The sequence below is a fragment of the Apostichopus japonicus genome, chromosome 4 (assembly GCF_037975245.1).
Source record: "Apostichopus japonicus isolate 1M-3 chromosome 4, ASM3797524v1, whole genome shotgun sequence".
Taxonomy (NCBI): Eukaryota; Metazoa; Echinodermata; class Holothuroidea; order Aspidochirotida; family Stichopodidae; genus Apostichopus; species Apostichopus japonicus.
Window position 1 is genome coordinate 28,571,939 of NC_092564.1, and position 20,318 is coordinate 28,592,256.

The 20,318-nt window shown below is 36.3% G+C and overlaps 1 protein-coding gene and 1 long non-coding RNA gene across 2 annotated transcripts in view; one reads left to right on the forward strand and one right to left on the reverse strand.

The window, feature by feature from the left end:
- The window catches only part of LOC139967056 (tyrosine-protein kinase Fer-like), a 133,384-nt gene that overhangs the window by 34,861 nt on the left and 78,205 nt on the right, over positions 1–20,318 (forward strand). The window lies entirely within an intron of this gene.
- LOC139967037 (uncharacterized) lies at positions 5,366–9,583 on the reverse strand. The gene is made up of 2 exons (XR_011792826.1): positions 9,068–9,583; positions 5,366–7,734 (listed from the first exon to the last, which is right to left on the reverse strand). It is a non-coding gene; the product is annotated as an uncharacterized lncRNA (long non-coding RNA).

The following is a 20,318-nucleotide window of genomic DNA, read 5'->3' on the forward strand; positions in this document are numbered from 1 at the left end:
CGTCCAAAAATTGAGACGTCATATTGTGCAATCTGATGTATTTTAGACCGTGCATTATGTACATTATTCGGTTTAAACTCTCGGTTGTGCTAATACATACTTTGTGTGTGTGTGCGTGCGTGTGTGTATGCGGGTGGTGTACATACCTACACCTCCTGCCAGGTCCGCGCATAACAGCCGACCCCTGGTCAGGACTGAAAATTAAAAAAATTCCCGTCTGACCGTTTCTACCGAGTGACGTATGATGTGGGTGATGACGTATAGTGTACGTCACAATAAAAAATTAGCGCAACATGCTGAATATTCAAAGAATCGTATTCCTTACTAATTATTTGACAACTTGTGTTGTAATATTCTTCTGTAGTATAGCCCGACTATGTTTTCTCTGCGAAATCACAAGGTTGAGTCCTCTTTTCATGTGATCTTTCTCGCACATCCGAGCAAGAAGTAGACCACGTGATTGATTTGTTATGTCACGGTGGTTACAAGGTTTGTGAAGATAGCCTCAAAGTCCAGACAATTAGATTTGTGGCAGTAATGATGATTAATCTCGTGTATAGCGTCTAACAAAATGTAAATATTTGATGGCTAGATCCATGATGTTGTCCCTTTCCTGATTATCAGCTACCAGTATTCCGTTCTGCAAATGTAAACATTGTGAAAACGAGAGTTATTTTATTAATTGTTGTAGTAATTGAGTTTCAGATCCCTACAGGTCTCCAACATGTAAATAAAAAAGTAACGTATACGTGGTTCATTAGTAACCGTATACTCTTTCAAATTTCGGGGACAGTCCTTATATATTAACTTCATTTCAAAATTAAATGTAAACAAACCTTAACTTGGACAATAAAAGCCTAATTACTGAACAGGTGATAGATCAGCCGATTTTCGGATAATGTATCGGCGGTGTTATGTATCGTTATATATTATCTTTGTCTGGCAAATGTCCAATTGTGTAGGCGATGCTTTGGCTCTTCGGTAGTATTGTCTTTCGCTATAGAGTCCAATTTATGCGACAAAAACAAAATGCAGATTAATTAAATGTATCATATTATTATTTGCTTGATTTATTCACTAAACGATGTAACTTTGTGAGAGCTATACACAGATACACACTGCAGGTTGTAGGTTCAATGCGGGAAGAGATGAGAAATTGGAAAGTGGGAAAGTCTACAATGAAACGTACAGAAACAGCACTATGTGTACTAATGAATAACACCCCCCCCTCCACACCATTGCAATGGATGTTCCCTCTAATGCGTTGGTATTGGGCATATATGGAGGGAGGGAGGCTAACGATAAAGAAAAGCCACGAACTCTCAGGGTACTGAGGCCTCATATAAAGAAAAGAGCATGCACATATTGCACTCTTTGCGTATATAATTCTTTGCTCACGGTCGGACACGTTGAGTATGCAAGAAGGTAGTGAGGTGAGCACAGATGAGGTATCCCCCCTATCCTCTACCCCACCCGGTCCTGTTCCGCATTCTTCCGTCATAACCGATCAGTGTTAAGTCCGATTCGGGACTTAAATGACATGTGGTCGTTTTCTGTTAGAAAAGAAACAGGCCCGTAAAATTTTATCTAATAGACCTCCAGACTGTTTCGATCATTTCACTTCAATGACAATTTTTATCATTTTCATAAGTAAATACAGAAAAACCAATAGTATACGTTAACACTGATTGTAATATTTTAGTCAATTTCCTTTCGTCATATCATTTTGTACTTTGCTTTCGTAAAATATGTGAATATGTTCCTGTTTCACATCACCAACACAGTGTATGTCGTTATTAACATGATTCTTGCAGTCAGTAAGTCATGCTTCAATCATATACATCTTTACAAGAGTTTCTGAACCTTAATTCAACTCCTTTAGTTCTTTTTACAACGGCGTTCCATGGAAGCGTTTTCTCGACTATTCCTCGTATATAAAGAAATCTACCCACGTCTATAGTTAAAGTGAGAGCCGAACAAACGAGGACCACCCCCACCCCCACAGAGAGTATCTGTATATGACGACCATGCTTCTGATGTAAAATCGACAAATGGCTTCGCTTTTATGTTTTTCACGAGCAACATTTATTAGGCTGTTTCTTGCAATTATTATTGTAACTATTGTCATCTATGACGTCATAGCAAGCCATTTGAATGGTGTGTGAATCATGTGCGTATATTAGCAATAGAGAATAATTGGCGACAAATCAATTTACCTTGCATTGTTATCTTGCATGTTATGTCTAACGCGCGGGTTGATTGGTTGAATGACAACTCCGTCTGTCCGCCGTATACTACTGAGAACTAAACGTAGCTTTTTAAACCAAGTACATTTATATAACTTACATCGAAGGGGAAGGTCGCTCCAAAGTGTGTGCTATAGAACATAATTATACCAATGTTGTGGCCGAGTGGATAAAGGCGGTGGCATTTGAAGCAATGAGGCTCAGCATTCGGGAAGTTCCGGGTTCGATCCCTGGCCGGGTCATAGTAAAGTGGGTTTACCTCCAAGAGCTATCTACGGTTTTCCCATCTAAAATGACAGTTTAAATTGAAAATATTCCAAATTTGTGTTAAATTGTTGAATTGGAAGCCACCTGACGTGTAAGTTGTAATCCATAAGCCCTTGCGGGTTTCTCCCACATTTGTGGTCGCTTAAGCGTCGTAAAAGTAACTGCTGATTATTATTATTATTAATATCAGCGGTCATCAAAACAGGGGACAGATATTGTGAAAATAATCGTTTAATTCCTCAATTAACAACCTGTATATCACACAACGCCTCTCTATATATAGAACATTACAGCAACACTCAGAAATCCTACAAAGCTTACTATAGGAAAAATATTTTAATGATTCCAGTAACTTATTCAATGGTCTGAGAATTTGTCAAAGACGGAGAATTACATTTCGGTGTGCTTTGTCGTTCGAGATATGGGCAATGAATTATTATTAACAGCTAGACATAGATACGATGAACCGACGTCATGACGTCATCGGACTTAAAGGAGTATTCCAGATGCTTAATTCATTGTCGTTGAAAATCTTGAATTCCGCAATCGAAACGCAGTATAGAAACATTGCATACTACATTATATTAAAAACTAAATTAACGTTGTAAGAATGCAGACACAATAACATTGTTGGAAGAATGCAGATACCACAACATTATTGTAAGACTGCAAACTAAACAAAACTTTTTGTAAGTCAGCGTTTGTAAGACTGCAGACACAACACTTTTATATGACCCCAAACACAACCAGAAGTGACGTCATTGCATATTTGTCATAGGAGGCTCTATTATGTCATGAACTTATCTTGCAATAAACCATTATGACGAAACGTGGCAGCTTGATAATGTTCATTAATAGGAAACAAGTTTTCAGATTAATATATGAATATATTGCACAGTGTTTATATACTGTACATAATGTTTATAGTCTGCACATTTCTTATAGCGTGCCTACTTCGATGTCGCTCAATGTTTCTAGAGAAAGTCCAGTATAATGATGCATAGGCTACACAGTCAGTTCTGTTAGTATTTATAGCCTATACCGTGATATCGCCGCAGATGTACTGATTCCCAGCATGTACACTATAGCATGAGTGACCTCTGACTTACTTACATGAAGAGTGAAGTACCTTGCGATTAATCAATTAATAACTATAAATCACTTTGTCCGGATGACACCACCCTAACATGTATGTCAATATTTTCTCGTTTTAATCCAAGTATCCGATTCATGTTTACATTAATATAAACATATCAGTATAAAATGTCACGTCTACACATCCAATTAGAATTACTTACTTCCTCATAGAGTTATAGTACGTCGATGAAGACAACTATTGATATATTGCTGTAACTCCCCTCCCCTTCCCTTCCAGGGATGTTCCAACTAGAATCATAATTTTCAACTGGGTGGATTCGTAAGGAGGGGTGGCGTAAAGCAAGTTCGAACTTTCGGCAGCATAACAAGAGTGGGTTGTCAATTCTTTGTATGTTAAATATGTTATACTGGGTAAACTTAGTAATATGCTGAGGTGCTAAACCGACCGTTAGACTGACCCTACATATGGGTAGGACTTGTGCGGGTTCGCAATCTGTTGCAATTGGGGTCTCTTACATTAGGAAATGAAACGTGGTAACCGATTATTGTCAATGTTTCTTACCACGCATAGGCCTATATATAACCTTGAATCGGGATGAACGACATGCAATGATTGAAATCAATGCCAAGTTTGTTTTGGCGTGGGGGAGGGAGGGGTGGGTGGTTAGGGGTCTCTACAATTTCAGGTACCATTGTCTGATATTGATAGGGAATTGAAAAAAAGGGAGGGGGGGTCAAAATGTGGTCGGAACGTTCATTTTTACTCCGGCAAATGAAATTTGAAAAATGCCATATTTGTCATTTCAATTTGGTTTTTAATACGGCAAAGTGGCAGCACCGGTTATTGTGTTTATGTGATAACAAAATGTTGTATAAGCATTAGCTGATTAGTCGCATGTGTTTGGATAAGGGTAATACATTATAGTAAAACAATTTGGTTTCTTCATTAGTGCATGACGGAACACTATTGCCACTTATGCATTATGATAGCTCCCTGTTACATTTCAGCTCATTACTACATTCAGCTCCCTCGATTGCATTATACACTCCAATGCATTCAATGGTGGCTTCAGGCATAACGTCAATTTTGATATGTTTAAGACTTTCAAATAACATTGCTTTCTGTCCATGTTGAATATCGTTACCGCTGAATTACACTTACCACTGAATTCAACGCACTACTCTCTTAAAATGAGAGACTGAAATTTCAGTCTAATCGACTGAAATTTCAGTCTAATGATGGATGGGATAAGGGATCAGACTACTTAGACTGAATTCCAGTCTGAAATGTAAAGACTGAAGGTCAGTCTTAATTAGACTAAATACTCTTCAGTCTAATAGACTGAAAATCAAACCACTTTAGACTGAACAGTCAGCAGTTTAGACTGATTTATTGCAGCACCAGTCTTAATAGGATTGAATACTTTCAGTCTATAAGACTGATATCAGACTGAACAGTCGGTCCTTTAGACTGAATTATTACACATCACAGCTATACTGTCAATTTTATAAATTGCAAATTCTGGATTGAACAAGCTTTTTTATAGATCCTCCGTGTTGGCTAAGTGCTGGAATTCTTCAATAAAGATGCAGTTAAGGTCATCAAGACAACATTCAATGATCTGTTAATGCAGGGGAATTTACTGAAAGGTGCTACTTCATGGAGTGACTTCACCTTCACATCCAATCATGTTAGGCTATAAAGACCAGAAAATCATTGTGACAGTCACACACAAAGTACATTAAAAATGGTATTCCATCAAGAAATATAATTGTCAATATCCACCGAACAGTAATTTTATTCCCACTAACCCACTTATATATTCTTATATAATTTTTAATATATTAAAAAAAAACAGAAATCAAAACTACAATATTCTGAGGGATGTTCAACAAAACATGTTATCTTTGCAACAAACGTTCAAATTATAAAGATACTTTACATAACAGTGACATATTTTCAGTTCAATATTAATCTGTCAAATTTCTGCTTGAATTGGGCCTGGATCTAAAATGTTCTTTAATTTTTTTGGAAAGGATTAGGTGAGCTGAGAACAGATCAGTGGTGTCGCCAATGGGTGGCCTGGGGAACCCCTCCCCCGAGAAGGAATTCACAAATAGACATATCACCAACCAAGATTCAAATGTCTGGCAACACCACTGTAACAGAAAGCACTTTAAATTCTTTGTATGTCACCACCAGGTGGTAATACCCTGGAATTCATTGACAACACAGCTGTAAATTGAGTGGTTATATACCCAGCTGATCCCATCTCCCGATCTCACTGAACTTTAAATTTTCCACTGTAAAGGATATAGTAACTATACGATCCTGCCTTTACAAAAGGGATATGATGGAAACACGACGATAGTACAATGGATCTGGTACATTGCCTTTTTTCCAGTTGTGAATCATTAATGTATAGTAGCAACAATTTTCTTAGAATGATTTCAAAATGGGGAAAACATATGACAACTTTTCAGCAGGTTATTTATAAAATATTAGGAATGGTCAAACTATATATCAGTGCGGTGAACATTTAATACTTTGTTTCAATGATATAGATTGGCGATTGCTGAAAGTCATTATCCAGCACACACAAAACAACATACTACAAGCAGTTAACAGAATGGCACAAACTTCATAATGGCTATTAGATAAACATGAACTATTATATACTGCATTCACGATTTCATGATATGGCATTCATATAAAGCAAATTTGTATGCAAAAACAGTACATGTGACTATTATACTACCCTCAATTATTTCTTAACTTTCTGATAGTAATCATATATAGTGATTTTGATTGGGATTTCAATCAAATTTTAAAGTTTTATAAATTATCTCATGTGAATCCTTTAATGTCGGCCTCTAGCTGAAAAAGAAATGTCACTCGAGAGTCGACTAAAAAATTGAAAACAGTTTTGACTCATTACATCACTAAAATTTAAAAAAAATGGGGGGGGGGGGGGGAATAATGAGGAAAGGATATTCTCAAATGGAATTTTCTACAGTTACTGACTTTATAATAATCAGGTTACTTGCTTTTCATGGAACAAATTATGGAATATTGTGCACAATAAATAATATTAGCTTAATTAATTGCTTAATTAAATAAACCTTCAACATAGTGAGTGCAGTGAAATGTAGGAACATTAAAGTAAACATTAAAATAACATGCTCGAAAAATCATACAACAAAGTTTTTTTGGCAACTAGGTGTTTGTTTAATTACATTCATAATTAGATCAGTATCATTAAAAAACATTTTTAAAAACCAAAAATCAATTAAATATTTATTTCTGGAGCCCTCCCTATTCATATAAAACTGTTTGTAAACTCCGGGTAATCAATTTAACGTTTTAGGGTATGTGTTAGTTACTCCTTAAAGGCATTGAAGATTTGTCCCAAACAGCATGCAGCCATCTGAAAAAGTTAACTTTCTGTTGCTTGCAAGTGATGTTTGTTCGTGTCGCTAAAAAAGACAGACAGTAATGAAACGTGATACCTTGATATCTTTAGCTGGACCTGAGATGTTCATCGCTGTATCGTTTATACACTGTGCTGTGGGTATTGACCGTAGCTGTATGTACTGACTGTACACTAGTGTCTAATTACCGACGATAGAAAGCTGTGTTTGTATTTTCTGGGATCGATGGCAGTGTCTAACACTTCTGTTACACCTCATTCGAAACTAGGTCAGATTACCGGCATTAGACGTTCTTTTTGCGCGAGTCTTCACACCCTTTTAAAGCTACTCCATGCTGACACACGTGGTTCCGGACTACAGAGCAATAAAAAAGTAACATTCACTCCTTGAAGTAACTCCATGCTGGCTGCCCTTATAGATGTGGCATGGATACGGACGAGAGACTTCACTTCTGTTGGTTGCAAAATTCCATACACCATGGAAGCATGGAACTCACAAAACTAGTGTTGTAGAGGGGGAGCATAGTCTATGTAAAATGTATGTTCTACGCCTCTGTCCCAGCTGGAATGGCCAGTTTATCTGCCACAATGAAGAATTGTTTGGGGTTCAATTCTGGTCCAAGAGATAGGATGAAAGGCTGTCAATATTGTCCTTGTCTGCCCTGTGCTGCACTCTCAATATCTGTGCCCTCCTGTTTGGTGAAGATAAAAATAAATGTGATAAAGGACAAGCAATATAGTATAAATCAAAACATTCTTAAAAAAAGATATGTTGAGAGGTAGAGAGACTAGACTAGAATAATATTTAGGAGGGAATGGAGAAACAAGAACATGACTGGCATTGTACAAAGGAGATATATCAATTCACGATAGGCAGCAATATGTCATCCATGGCGGGTGAGATGTGTTATGTGAAGGTGGATTCAAATTCAACCTAACATTTATGGGTTATCATGTTGATTTTGGCAGGTACATGGTTACCAAGCAAGGTTTGTTGTTAGTTGTTTTCAGAAATTTCTCTTTTTAAGGATAAATTGTTCATGACATCTCCTGATTCCATTACATCAGCATAGAAAACCAGTGAACAAGGAATATGATTTACATTTTAGCCTACTGATTTCACTAATATGTCTATCTGCTTGTAAAAGAAACTGATTTCATAACATTAGTGAATGGTAATATTACTGTAAAATCTTATAATAAAGACTGATGGCCCACTATATGTTTAATAAAATAACAAAAGCATACCAATTCTTTTCCAGTTTCCACATGATTTAAATACAATGGTAATGGTTTAACAGAATCGTGTTAGCTTCATGCTGTAATGGCTGTAGAAGTCACTACATTTTTTCAAATAATTAAGGGTGCTTACAATCTATGCATAATAGTACTGTGTTTTGCAATTTCTTGAGCATTATTATGTTCAAGTATTTGTTATGAGGTTAACCTAGCCTAGATTCATTTGGGACGATCGAGTACATATTGCAGTCCTGACAAGCGTGCTTATTCCCCCGACGATTGGGTTCATATGCAGGACAGGCGGGCTAATTTGCCCAACGATCTGGTACCGTGATAGCTTCATGCTGTAATGGCTGTAGCAGTCACTACATTTTTCAAATAATTAAGGGTGCTTACAATCTATGCATAATAGTACTGTGTTTTGCAATTTCTTGAGCATTATGTCCAAGTATTTGTTATGAGGTTAACCTAGCCTAGATTCATTTTGGGACGATCGAGTACATACTGCAGGACAAGCGTGCTTATTCGCCCGACGATCGGGTACATATGCAGGACAGGCGGGCTGATTTGCCCGACGATCGGGTACATATGCAGGACCGGCGTGCTTATTCGCCCGACGATCGTGTTAATAGGCCCCACCAATTATAACAACAGCCTAGGCCCTATTTGCTATAGTACAGCCTAGCTAGGCCTACCTCGCGCACAAGCCTAGAATAACTAACGTTACGAACTGCCAAGCTTTTATTCTGTATTAATTGGAAAACAACAAAAAACATACATACATACCCTCGAACACTGTTATCACTTCTTCGTGGAAACCTTTATTTGTAAGAAAAGTTCTTAAAGACTCAGCCATTGCTAATTTATAACCTTTACTCTAGCTTAGACATCCGGTCGTCTGTCTCGTTCATGCCTAGCTGTGTGTACGGCGTGCGTACGTACAGTACAGCGAGTACCTGGCTAAGCGAAGAATATAGTAGTATATATGTACACAAGTTGTAGCGCTCGTTGTCACACTTATTTTTGTACGGCGTATTTGCAAGTTTTCGGATGACGTAGACGCATTTCCGTTCTCTGATTGGATACATTTTTCAGTGGAATACAGAGACTGAAAATGGTAAGATGACATGCCACATGTGATTAGCTGATTGGTTAATAAAGTCAGTCCAAAACAGCGACTGAACGGTGTAACTGATAATACAGTCTAAGTAGAGTGTTTCTCAGTCTAAACTCAGTGTATAACACTGAAAAAAATTTCAGTCTCAAAGAAGACTGAATTCTTCAGTCTAACATTTTAAGAGAGTACTACATTAAACCCATTGTTGCATGAAACTCACTGCTGAATTAAACTGGGCAATAAAAGTATGGCGCTCTTATAAATTAAGTTCATCATCAAGTGTATCAATGTATGGGTGAGCACCGCCAGGATACATCCACTGAGATCCTTATAGAGTATGTCGCAGGATAACATTACGGGAAAGTTTTATTCGAAAAGTTTTGTTGGAGAGCAAAGCTCCTCCATAACTTTTGGCTGACCATGTAGAAGCTATTTAAAACGACTCTAGTATTTCTTGTTTTAAAGAAGCTCACTTCGAAATTTTATGCGTATTATTAAATAATTTGAAGCGTTATGAAACACCCCATACCCTGTAAACACAGCGCAAAAGACTGGCATCTTTATCAGTCAGGTGCGCACCCACATTAACCCCATCTCCCTATTTACTCATCACGTGTAGTGACATGCATATATACCAGTGCAGTGATACACTATGGTAAATTGCCCATACACGCGTCAGTACGAAGGACATCTTTATCTACCTCTTTTAGTACATCATTATATTAACTGAAGACAAATTTGGCGTCTCGTAATAAGACATTTGTCCAAACCGCATTTCGAGCCAATTCACGTACGATATTGGAATGACGTCACCGAGGGTATATAAGCAGTATAAACATTTTATTCAAGGGTTTCACTACTGGTTAGGTCTAAAGCCCTTTAGGCTTTTACAAGGTCTTCATCTTATTCAGATGATGCCAACTTCGATGGAAGGCGATAAAGAATGGAAATGCTCAGTGATAGGAGGTCTTCTTTTGTGTCAGAGAGACTATCAAACAGTATATTTATATATATATATATATATATATATATATATATATATATATATATATATATATATATATATATACATATACATATGTATGTGTGTGTGTGTGTGTGTGTGTGTGTTTCTGTCAGCTTGAATTTAAGAGTTTGTGTAACAGTCGATCGAACGCAGCTGGTAAAAACGTTCTATTTATCTCACCAACTTGACTCACGTTATTCGTGTGACCACATTTCGTTCAAAATATTAAGTATGTACTTCATATTCGACTAAAATTATGCTTCCAGCTTGGATATTATAGCCTTTCATATCTTGATAAAAGCAATATGTATAGCCAAAATATCAGTAGGACTTCCCCACCTATATAGGATTTATAAGTTGATTGCCTTCCTGTTGAATATTCATTTGGTTACCGTCAGAAGTAATACTTACACAGGTTTACAATTGCGTCAGAGCAACAATGTTACCAAAAGTAATATTTCGCATTTTATATTTAATAAATTTATACAGATGAACCAATAAAGACATTTCTCGATGTCATGGCTATTTTCTGTACGTTCGTTTGTAATTACAACAGCTCATGGTTGTCACTCCACCCATGCTCATAAATACATTGGGGACGAAATGCATATAATATGACAACATATATATACGTTAACAGGGTTAAGAAAGCCAACATGAAGACCAACAGCCCAGCCCTAAAACACCATTATATAGCATCCATTATAATTCAATAATTAATTTCACTAATGTGGTGTCAAATTCCGTCTATAACTATTCCCGACAGATATACGACTAACTCAAATATGAATATTCAATAGGCAAATATCTCGAATTAAACTCATCAATTGATCTACATCCTCGCAAGCAAGAAATTCGTATAGGCATGTTCTAATCTGTGAAGGATATAAATTATGCTAAAGGAAATGCGTGTTTTTTTTTTTTGGTTCATGGAAATCCATTTCCTATCAGATGTACCATATAGCAAATAACTATGATAAACAGGTGTTAAAAGTAGGTTTTCACTCCTCTGTTAAACATATCAACATGCATTCAATCACGTGACCGTAGCTGTAGTAGAATGAATGGGAATGTTAAATTATTATAAGCCCTGGATTCCGCGTCCATGACTAACGTTATAGTAAAATGTCTAAGCCTTATACAAGCTTCATCCTTTTGTTGCTGCTGGCAAGTTTTCCTTGTCTTCATTTTTATTTTATTTTTACAAATTCACAAAAACTACGCATCTCATACATGACAGGGCTCCTGTCTGATGTGTCCAATAGAATATACTAACAGATTTAATGAAACCATTAAATATAACTAAGGCACAAATGTTACAAAAAATCATAATAAACATCTCGAAAGACAATATGAGGAATAGAAATGAAAGTAATATAGTCGACAGAATGAAAATGAATTAAAACTCCTCGGTGGAAACGCTTGACTGCCAACGGCACCACGCGGCTTTACATGCTTACTAATCGTCAGTAGCAACCAAACAAATGCACGCAGTTTTTCTCGCTAAATTGGCGCCCTTTCACTCAAGCAGTTACTACATATAGCTTTTATTGTTTGATAAGGTCTATTCATATACATAGACGGCATGGCGAGGTGATTTGTTATTTTGCTCCCGTCGAGTCGAGACAGCTTTTGTCATCTCATTTAACGGCAAAAGACAAAGCATTATTCTACCAGGGCCGACAGTTTCCGTTCAAAATATGGAATTATCCGTTTCAGTCCATTTCCTTTAATTTATCATAAGCAGACAGGCCTAATTATTTGCTGGAGCCGCGGGCGCATTCGCGATTATTGTCTAACAATACCATTTCCTTGTCAAAATTGTACGGATGTGTATTTAAACGAACGCTCGAACAGGAGAAAACTTTCGTAAAGTTTGTAATTATTAAGAAAATTAGGATGAAATCTCTTTGTGTTGCAATATATATATACATTTAACATTATTACTTTTCCATGTTCAGCTACTTCTTGGAATTATTGAGTCATTGACCTCCGAAAATCGAAGCCCGCCACCATTTTATATCTTGCACATGGTGTATTCATTAATAAACAAATCGAGGAAACATGTTTCCCACTTAACGAAACAAAGTTCAATTGAACTAGATTTTGAAACCAACTCTCCTGGTTAAATCATTTACAGTGTGACCCTTAAATGAAAGAACAGGCTCTGCTCTCGAATACAAACATTTTAGGATTTACATTGCATAACTTGAAATTCCATGCATGCGTCAATTATTCAGCAGTGAAACGTTTTTACAAAAAAAAAGAAAAAAAAAAGATGTCAGATACTTTCATATTAATTAGATCGCAGGCTGACTCATTTAAAGGGCTTCATCTGTATTACCAGAGGATATGCTAGAAAAATCAAAATTGGTCCCATAATATCAGGAAAAGCAGACATCTCGTATCGCTATCGTTAGTTAGCACTTTATAGACTAGACTTTTTTAATTTAATATTTTGCATATACATAATGTTGAAGTGCATGAGGACATTTCCGTTGCGAGCGTAATTAATTATTAAGTTTAATTGCAAACTGTTGAGATTTTTTCAGTTGCAAATTGTTGACGTAATAACTGAATAATCAATAATTTGATTGAAAATTGCGATTGTATATCTTTATAGAAAGATCTTAACATTTCGACGGCTCCTTAACGATTTCATACGGAATGTCAAGAACTTAAAGGTAAAAGCTATAAATGTCTTTTCTGGAATTAGTTCTGATCGGCTAAATGAATGGTTCCCATGTAGCTAGTGACGGCCAAATGTTCCCTACGAGTTGGAACAGGATTGCTCATTTATTTAACTTTCTATCGTAGTTAGGTATAATACTGATGACCTTAACTAGGAAGAACGAACAACCATTGGACTCGGCAGTATATGGTGATCACAACGCGTGTATACGGTACTAACTTCCATTAATACCAACCTATGTATATAGGAGTGGTTGTTACATGTACTAGCACAATGGACTATAGCTAGAATTATATATTATTTGTCAAAGATTAAACCATCCAATAGAACACACATGTGAGTCCATGAAGAAACCCCTTATACTTTAAATACTCAATATTATGAACCATTGAAGTATTACTTCCATATTCTTCAAGATTTTCTTCGCCATCTCGTTGAAACTCGATATTATTAGGTAAAGCTTGCAAGGTACGAATCCTACAGTGTCCCTGGTGGTATATATACCTTTTTATTTCATTTGACATTGTTGCAATTAGTTCGGCCACTTACATGATATGTTTCGGTTGTATACACGCTATAGACAACCCACTTTATGTCTCCCTACATATTGGTTGTCCACATGATAACATGAAAGAATATATACAGGCCTAACACACCAATGTGTTTGTCCTTCACCTTGATTCTCCATATGATATAAGAATATAAAGGCCTAAAAAACTAATGTCTCCCTATACATCATGGGTGGTTGTCCATATGATATAATAATTGACAGGTCTAACACAGTAAGGTGTCTACCTACACCTTGTTTGTCAACATGATATATAAGAATATACACGCCTAACACACTAATGTTTCTCCCTACACCTTGGTTATCCATATGATATGAGAATATACAGGCCTAACACACTAATGTGTCTACCTACACCTTGTTTGTCCATTTGATATAATATACAGGCCTAACACACTAATGTTTCTCCCTACACCTTGGTTATCCATATGATATGAGAATATACAGGCCTAACACACTAACGTGTCTCCCTACATCTTGGTTGTCCATTATGATATAAGAATACAGGCCTAACACACTAATGTTTCTCCCTACACCTTGGTTATCCATATGATATGAGAATATACATGCCTAACACACTAATGTGTCTACCTACACCTTGTTTGTCCATTTGATATAATATACAGGCCTAACACACTAATGTTTCTCCCTACATCTTGGTTGTCCATTATGATATAAGAATACAGGCCTAACACACTAATGTGTCTCCCTACACCTTGTTTGTCCGTTTGATATAATATACAGGCCTAACACACTAATGTTTCTCCCTACACCTTGGTTATCCATATGATATGAGAATATACAGGCCTAACACACTAATGTGTCTACCTACACCTTGTTTGTCCGTTTGATATAATATACAGGCCTAACACACTAATGTGTCTCCCTACACCTTGTTTGTCCATTTGATATAATATACAGGCCTAACACACTAATGTGTCTACCTACACCTTGTTTGTCCACATGATATAATATAAGAATATACAGGCCTAATACTAATGTGTTTGTCCTATACCTTGGTTGTTCATATGATTGACCACGACTGTATATGTATATATAGGGCTAAATACACTAACTGAATATACATGTCAGTTTTATGTACGCAGAATGAACGATTCTCTGTATAAATATATTTAACGTGCTGTGTTTTTATTGACGTTTCCATTATAGATAATCCATAAATAGGCAATTAAAAAGCAAGGTATCAGTTTTTGTCTCGAACGGCATGCCATGGAAAGTAGAAAGTTATCGTAAATGTTGTCCTCGACACCCTTGGCGTGTTTCCATAATCACAAAGCTTACGTGTTAATAATTTTTTTATATCTTTAACGGGGAAATTCTTTTATGGCGAAAACAATTCAGCCCTTAGGCTAAAAATCCCATTTTCATTTGACGGAGGCTATAGTAATGAATCAACATTAAATAAATCTTATAGAATTTGTTTCCAACATAAAGATTGATGTTCATGATACGAGAGGTTGATTATCAATGTGTTGGCGTATTCCAATTAGATAATAATTCAAAGGGAAAAACTTTATAGTTGATATTTGATTCTTATCTGAAATATGTAGCCAATTCATTATTTATGATATGTAAAAATATGCAGCTGCTCTGCTTGGTAATATGCATGCCCAGAAATGTATTGAAAGGTTATTGAAATATTCCTACGCTACCTCAAGACCTCGATAAAACAGAATCAGAAATATATATCAGTAAGAAACGAATTTACTGAGATATTTACTGAGATATTAACGACAGTTTCTCACGTCGAGATTCCTTAAAATGTTGTGCCTGGAGCAGAGGGTATTTTAAAGAGAGAATAAGCTTTCACTGCAATATATCTACAATGTCCATGGTACGGAAAATTAAAGGTACCATGCATAACCAAAGCGCCAGCTATCTATTAAAGGGTTTGTTTTACCTTGTCGAAATTTCAAACCTTTAGACCATCTTAGTTGGACGATTTAGCCTACAGTGTAAGACAAATGAGGAAATTGAGTATAGGCTACCAAGTGACCTGCTTGTTATGTACGCGATCATTACTGTACAGGCCAGGCTGTGCATGCCAGTGAGGATGAGTATACTCGTAGTAAATCTGCAGCTATTGCGTGACTCAAGATATCCAGCTTTAGAAGTGTTTACAATCTTTGAAGATATCAAAATTTCTTTGAAATCGACTGGTGTAGAAAGACTTACTGTGAGGGTGTGACGTCACATCCTCACTTCCTTAACATTTGTGAATAAATTTCTTTGAAAATTATTTACATTTTTTAACGCATTTGAAAATAATATAATCAAAAATTCTTCAGATGTTTAATCTCAAATACTTCCTTTGACAAATATGAGATCTCCTGACATATCTTTTGGTTGAAAGTCATGAAATCTTACAAAAAATTTAGAGAAAAAAACAAAGACTTTTCAGGAATGTGAGGATGTGACATCACAGCTGGTCAGATTTTTGCAGTTTCTACACAATCTGATAAAACTTTACACTTGAATATCTCTTTAACCGAAAAAGATATTTGAACAGTTTTTTTTCACCATTGTGTTTCTTTCATTGTCCTCTTTCATATAACATGAACATGTATGACATTGACAACTGAACCAATCCTTTAATGTTAAATAGACGATGCCGTCGGCCCCTCAGCACAAACCTGCATGTTAATGTCAATCCATTGTTTTATTAATTATAATGACTCAACCAAATCATGTCATTTTAGTTTGATATGCACCACATCGTAGGATGACATTCAACACCATTATGTCCTTGACAAATTACTAGTTATTTGGAGACTTGTATACGTTTCATATATAGAGTATTTTGTTGCTTTTGATGAACTGACCTAATTGTTACTTCTCTCTCTCTCTCTCTCTCTTTCTGTTAGACTGAGCCGTTCAGTCAATTTTACTAGTGGTAGTGGTTTAGATATAGATCTTTGACCGATATATGTGTCATTGTCTACATCACATCAACAATGACTGTGTTATACCTATAAAGTCACCCTTTAAAAGTAGATCACCATATTTACGTGAAGCGATGTTATCCTTATATATATATATTATATTATGTTCAATTTCCATGTTTCGGTGGTTGTTGAGGGAGGCAGACTATATATACCTCGAGCCGTCATCAAGATACACATTTATCGTTCTGTATTTATAGCTATCATGGGTGCCCCGCTGAATCAAGCGGTGTCTTGTTGCGATTCGCTGCTATTCACGACGTGTATTTGGGGGGACCATCGATACGCCTCCGGGCATCATTTTCCGACTAAAAAGGCAACCATATTTTCAGTCGCTCTATTTAATGCCATCCCATGTCGCTTAAATAACCTATAATGTGTATTTCTATTTGATACCGTCCCCGTTTTTCATGAAACTAAATAGTAAGAATATACCAAATATACACCATCCTCGTTAGTAATATTTTTTTTTTCTATCGATGTCTTACACAAAATACAAGTTGTGTTAACAGTTTAACAAAGACGGCGGCGACAGACCAATAACCTAGTAAAGTCTAGCGGTGATGAACCCGGCGGCTAAGAGGATTGGATTTAATTACGTCTGGAGACGCTTTACTTGTTTATTTCAATTTATCAATGGACAACATATTATATACGTACTGTACGTAGCCTATATACCATATAGTATGGTAGACAGTATGTATATACCAATTTACGTAAAGTAGGCTCTGAAATTGTCACAGCGAGGATTTAATTTTTTGTCTGGATTTTGGTTGCTTTCGGAGTTGTTATGAGGTATACTAGAAAACTTACAGTTATATATATATATATATATATATATATATATACATATATATATATATATATATATATATATATATATATATATATATATTGGGGGAGGGGGAGGGGAAGGGAGATTTCATCCAAAAGTGTATGGAGGCATATACCACCATGAATTGGTGTATACGATAAAATACTGTAAGGTCAAAAGAAACGATTTCCACCAACTTATTTGTATATAATGGTTGAGAGTTGTGGGATTGGAGATATATAGAAGGGCGGGGGTGGGGGGTGGTTACGATGAGAATGGGATCCGCAGGAGTTAGTTGTGAGGTGGGATTGCGGTGGATGAGAGGATTGGGACGAGGTGAAAGGTTGAGGCTTAGGCGTACATACTTACACCATGTAGGCTACCCAGTACACAATAACATAACTCGTGGCAGCTTTCCGGCGGAAGTTACGTAATGATTAGCAAAGCAAAATTGCGCCGAGGAAGTAGCAGAATAATTCAGTTCTTAGTTATTGTAGGCATGACTATGCATTTAAAAAGCAAGCTAATTGTTCTGCTGGATGTTGTAAAAGAGATGTATCTTCTTGTTGGACTCTATGGCAATATGCATGGCACAACCAAATTCGTTCCGCTCTGTATACGCAATCTTACATACCGCATGGCGTTAACCTTTCAACACAACAAATGATGCATAGGATTTTTCTTGTGACAGGGCTGTATGTTTTTCTAAGTTTCGAAGGAAATTGGATAGTAGCAAGTGTGCAAAACAAGATTAGTGAAAAACTGCATCCCTGTATTTCAAAGTTTTCCACTTCAAAACCCATAGTATAAGCACTCCACCATGACGCAAGCATGTATGTATAATGTTCTGTGCTGACGGTCCTATAATGAGTACTACGACTGCTGGTATACCGTGCACACTCAATTCAGTAATAACCAAAAGAAATAATGGTATTTACCCAGCTCCTTGCTTGATGATAACCCGTTATCATGTCTCTCTACTCTGATACTTATGATGTCTCTCTTGTAAGTTGCCTACGCATGTATGCTATACTCTGATACTTATTATGTCTCTCTTGTAATAGCCTACGCATGTATGCTATACTCTGATACATATTATGTCTCTCTTGAAACAGCCTTCGCGTGTATGCTATATACTCTGATACTTATAATGTCTCTCTTTTAATAGCCTACGTATGTATGCTATATCCTGACACTTATGTCTCTTTTTAATAGCCTACGCATGTATGCTATACTCTGATACCTATTAAATCTCTCTTTTAATAGCCTATACGCATGTATGCTATACTCTGATACTTATTATGTCTCTCTTGTAATAGCCTATACGCATGTATGCTATACTCTGATACTTATAATGTCTCTCTTTTAATAGCCTATACGCATGTTCGCTATACTCTGATACTTATTATGTCTCTCTTGTAATAGCCTACGCATGTATGCTATACTCTGATACTTATTATGTCTCTCTTGTAATAGCCTATACGCATGTATGCTATACTCTGATACTTATTATGTCTCTCTCGTAATAGCCTACGCATGTATGCTATACTATGATACTTATGATGTCTCTCTTTTAATAGCCTATACGCATGTATGCTATATTCTCATACTTATTATATCTCTCTTGTAATAGCCTACGCATGTATGCTATACTCTGATACTTATTATGTCTCTCTTTTAATAGCCTACGCATGTATGCTATACTCTGATACTTATTATGTCTCTCTTGTAATAGCCTACGCATGTATGCTATACTCTGATACTTATTATGCCTCTCTTGTAATAGCCTACTCATGTATGCTACTCTGATACTTTTTCTGTTTCTCTTGTAATAGCCTACGCATGTATGCTATACTCTGATACTCATATGTCTCTCTTGTAATAGTCTACGCATGCATGCTATACTCTGAAACGTTAAGCAACTTTTTGAGTTCTGTTTGATAGAATCATCCACGACAAATTTCCATAAAAAGTTAGTTCATTAGATTGAGTATACTCAAGTTCATTTTCAAATCAGAGCTCGTAGCACGTCGAGTTGTTTGACATTTTTCACGTACTTGCTAATGAGCTACCTTCTTCGCTTAAACCAGTTACAATGCTTTTTCTGGGTTAATATTGTTTTCTGAAGAAACAAACAAACACAAAAGACGCCTTTAATTAAGAAGTATGAAGAAGATGGGATTTTCCCTACATTCAAGTATCGCCTCTACGATTTAGAGTTTGTTTATAAGAATAATATCTTCCTGTCCTTCTACACTGCGCCCATACGAAAAGGAGGTCAGTGTTAAACGGAAAACCAAATGTAAATCATTCATATTGTAAAGGAAACTATTAATCTTTTCTTAATTTTCTTTTCACACGCCATGTAGTTTGTCTGCCCATCGGTTCTGTACGGAAACGAAAGATGGACGCTCACGCTGTGATGTCTTATTGCGTTATTGTCCCTTTAAAGGAGCAGTATGAGGTGTTAAACCGTTCAAAATTGAGCAACCGCTTGCCTTACATAACCACATTTAATTTGTCATTTGTTTAGTAATTGAAGCAGTGTTCCTGCAGCAGTCAGTGAAAACTACGACTAATGATTTGTTGAGCCCGAATTTTGATGTTCAAAGTAAACTACGCTAGGTAGGCAGTTTAGGAAAGTAAGGGGTGTAGGTGTAATTTAACTCCGAAGAAAAATATGAATTAAAATAATATCTGTTACATTGCAATGCAATAAACTAACAAAATGGACTCATATCATATTCAATGATAGTTAATGGCATTAAAACGCAACAAGACGTTACTATTGCATGTTCGTTCTCTTGGAATTCAGTCTTACCCTTTTAAATACAAACGTAGACTCAGACAATCCTCCCTTTAAACAAAACAACAACA